Source organism: Capricornis sumatraensis, chromosome 1 (assembly GCF_032405125.1).
Source record: "Capricornis sumatraensis isolate serow.1 chromosome 1, serow.2, whole genome shotgun sequence".
NCBI lineage: Eukaryota > Metazoa > Chordata > Mammalia > Artiodactyla > Bovidae > Capricornis > Capricornis sumatraensis.
The window spans coordinates 13,319,104-13,323,350 of NC_091069.1; the positions used below are offsets into that span (position 1 = coordinate 13,319,104).

Here is a 4,247-nt window from a genome sequence, read left to right on the forward strand (position 1 = left end):
TTGTTGGATTCTGATTGCTAGAATTTTGTTGAGGATTTTTGCATCTATGTTCATCAGTGATATTGGCTTGTAGTTTTCTTTTTTTGTGGCATCTTTGTCAGGTTTTGGTATTAGGGTGATAGTGGCCTCATAGAATGAGTTTGGAAGTTTACCTTCCTCTGCAATTTTCTGGAAGAGTTTGAATAGGATAGGTGTTAGCTCTTCTCAAAATTTTTGGTAGAATTCAGCTGTGAAGCCGTCTGGACCTGGGCTTTTGTTTGCTGGAAGATTTCTGATTACAGTTTCAATTTCCGTGCTTGTGATGGGTCTGTTAAGATTTTCTATTTCTTCCTGGTTCACTTTTGGAAAGTTGTACTTTTCTAAGAATTTGTGCATTTCTTCCACATTGTCCATTTTATTGGCATATAATTGCTGATAGTAGTCTCTTACGATCCTTTGTATTTCTGTGTTGTCTGTTGTGATCGCTCCATTTTCATTTCTAATTTTATGGATTTGATTTTTCTCCCTTTGTTTCTTGATGAGTCTGGCTAATGGTTTGTCAATTTTATTTATCCTTTCCAAGAACCAGCTTTTGGCTTTGTTGTTTTTGCTATGGTCTCTTTTGTGGGTTTTTTTTTTTTTCATTTATTTCTGCCCTAATTTTTAAGATTTCTTTCCTTCTACTAACCCTGGGGTTCTTCATTTCTTCCCTTTCTAGTTGCTTTAGGTGTATAGTTAGGTTACTGATTTGACTTTTTTCTTGTTTCTTGAGGTATGCCTGTATTGCTATGAACCTTCCCCTTAGCATTGCTTTTACAGTGTCCCACAGGTTTGGGTTGTTGTGTTTTCATTTCCATTCGTTTCTATGCATTTTTTGATTTCTTTTTTGATTTCTTCTGTGATTTGTTGGTTATTCAGCAGCGTGTTGTTCAGCCTCCATATGTTGGAATTTTTAATAATTTTTCTCCTGTAATTGAGATCTACAAATGGGACCTAATTAAAATTAAAAGCTTCTGCATAACAAAGGAAACTATAAGCAAGGTGAAAAGACAGCCTTCGGAATGGGAGAAAATAATAGCAAATGAAACAACTGACAAACAACTAATCTCAAAAATATACAAGGAACTCCTGAAGCTCAATTCCAGAAAAATAAAAAACCCAATAAAAAATGGGCCAAAGAACTAAATAGACATTTCTCCAAAGAAGACACACGGATGGCTAACAAACACATGAAAAGATGCTCAACATCACTCATTATCAGAGAAATGTAAATCAATACCACAATGAGGTACCATTTCATGCCAGTTAGAATGGCTGCGATCCAAAAGTCTACAAGCAATAAGTGCTGGGGAGGCTGTGGAGAAAAGGCAACCCTCTTACACTGTTGGTGGGAATGCAAAGTAGTACAGCCACTATGGAGAACAGTGTGGAGAGTCCTTAAAAAACTGGAAATAGAACTGCCTTATGACCCAGCAATCCCACTGCTGGGCATACACACTGAGGAAACCAGAATTGAAAGAGACACATGTACCCCAATGTTCATCGCAGCACTGTTTATAATAGCCAGGACATGGACACAACCTAGATGTCCATCAGCAGATGAATGGATAAGAAAGCTGTGGTACATAAACACAATGGAGTATTACTCAGCCATTAAAAAGAATACATTTGAATCAGTTCTAATGAGGTGGATGAAACTGGAGCCTATTATACAGAGTGAAGTAAGCCAAAAAGAAAAACACCAATACAGTATACTAATGCATATATATGGAATTTAGAAAGATGGTAATGATAACCCTGTATGTGAGACAGCAAAAGAGACACAGATGTATAGAAGAGTCTTTAGGACTCTGTGGGAGAGGGAGAGGGTGGGATGATTTGGGAGAATGGAATTGAAACATATGTAATATCATATAAGAAATGAATCACCAGTCCAGGTTCAATGCAGGATACAGGATGCTTGGGGCTGGTGCACTGGGATGACCCAGAGGGATGGTACAGGGAGGGAAGTGGGAGGGGGATTCAAGATGGGGAACACATGTACACCCATGGCGGATTCATGTTGATGTATGGCAAAACCAATTAGTCTCCAATTAAAATAAATAACATTAAATTAAAAAAAAATAAAATTCAAAAATTGTTATTTGCTCTAATACATTCAAAGAACAAATAAATTTGCAGTGAAATTTTCTTTTTCTTTAAAGAGGAAACATATGTATCAAAGTATGGGATCTTTCTGCCTATTCATAACTATAAGTCAACAGTATAATTGTAAAAGATGATACTTCCTACTCATGACTTAAAAGACATTTGATTCTTTGAAGACAACTAAGATGATGGTCCTCTAGTGTATTGCCAAATCCCAAGGCTTATGAAATAGAGACATAAAATAAAGCTAAAGCAAAAAGAAATTTGTTTAAAAAACACAGATGGTTACAACAAATAGCACTTGCTGTGTCCATGCCTGGAACTCACTGGCTTCAGGAAAAGCAAACAGAAAAAACAAAAAGACAAGCAAAGCAAGTGGCTGGAAACAGGGAAGTGTGGTGGGTTCCAGCAACAGGCAAGGTCTTTGGCATAGATTTCCAAAGGGGAATCTCTGACACTGGTGCCATTTGGTTCTTCAGAATGAGAAACTGAGAAGGTGAGATATTGTTACTTAGAGAAGAAGATCTCGCTCCTGGAAAATCTCCCAAGAGCTCCCTTCATGTCTCTGTGCCTCAGACTATAGATGAAAGGGTTCAGCATGGGCGTGACCACTGTGTACATCACTGAAGCAATTATGTCTTTGTCATTGGAGTTGTTTGATGGTGGGAAAATGTACAGAACCATAATTGTCCCATAGAATAGGAAAACCACAGAGAGGTGGGAGCCACAGGTGGGCAAGGCTTTGTGAATCCCTTTGGTTGAGGGGACTCTCAGGATGGAGACCCCGATGTGGACATAAGAGACTAGGATGCCAGTTAGTGGTATGATGATTCCCAGTGCCCCCACAGTGAAGATGACCAACTCATTGAGGGAGGTGTCTGAGCAGGGGAGCAAGCAGGGCAGCAAGATCACAAAAGAAATGAGGGATTGTGTTATCAGCACAGAAGGACAGCTGGACCAGGCTGAGAGTGTGGGACATTGCACTGCTACAGGAGAAGATCCAGGACACAGCCACTAGTGAAATACACAGGTTTCCTCACATGATGGTGGTGTAGTGGAGAGGGTGACAGGCCATCACTGCAAGAAGAAGATTGTCAAAACAACCAAAAAATATGAAAAAGTACATCTGTGTGACACACCCTGCATAAGGGATCAATTGATCCCAAGTATGCATGTTTATCAGCTTCTTAGGGACAGCGACAGATGAGAAGGAGACGTTAGTGAAGGCCAAGTGGCTGAGGAAGAAGTACATGGGGGTGTGGAGGTGAGGGTCCAGCCTGATGAGCAGGAGGATGAGCAGGTTGCCCAGCACCGTTGTCAGGTACACGCCCAGGAACAGGGCAAAGAACACGCCCTGCTGCTCTGGCCGGAGGGGGAGCCCCAGGAGGAGGAACTTGGACACGATGCACTGGTTCTCCCTCCTCATGCTCGTCTCCTGTCTTCTGCGGATGAAGGAGAGGGGGAAAATATCAGAAGCTTTGACCACACTAGGGTCTCTAATTTACTCTCAGAGAAAAAGAATTTTCTCCTAAATTCCTTTTATCACCTAACGTTGCCAGAGCAAGAAACACATCCTCAATGCTCAATATGATTCTTTTTGGTGAAAACCAGAGCAAATTCATTCTTAAGTTTTCTTTTTAATTAACCGTGTTTCTGGCATTAAGCTTTTGACTGGAGATACAGGAATAAACAGGTCACACAGGACCTCTTCTCTCTGGATACTAATCCTCTAGGGAACATCTGCCAAAGGACTGACTAACATTATGGACCTGAAGCCAAATTCCTCGTGTTGCAATCCTGGCCCCACCTCTTTTTAGCTATATGACTTGGGATACTAAATCTCTCTTGGCTTCATATGTGCCTCTATAATGCAAAGATACCAATATCATACATTCATAGAGTTAATAAGAGCATTCTAATTCAAGGCATATTAATATCTAAGAACAGCATCCTACATAAAATACATACAAAATTTTCTCAATTATTTTTTATGACAGGACAAGTATCCAAAAAATTCAGTATCAAATTCAAGGATTTAATAAAACAGTATTATGAGATGGTCAGCGCAAGGGTCCAAGCAACTGGCCTAAAATTTGCATCGATCTGAGCGCTGGCACTAA

General features: G+C 40.0%; 1 pseudogene; it reads right to left on the reverse strand.

The window, feature by feature from the left end:
* Positions 1 to 2,634: 2,634 nt before the first annotated feature.
* Positions 2,635 to 3,553, reverse strand: LOC138078403 (olfactory receptor 1J4-like; annotated as a pseudogene).
* Between the last annotated feature and the right edge of the window lie 694 nt (positions 3,554 to 4,247).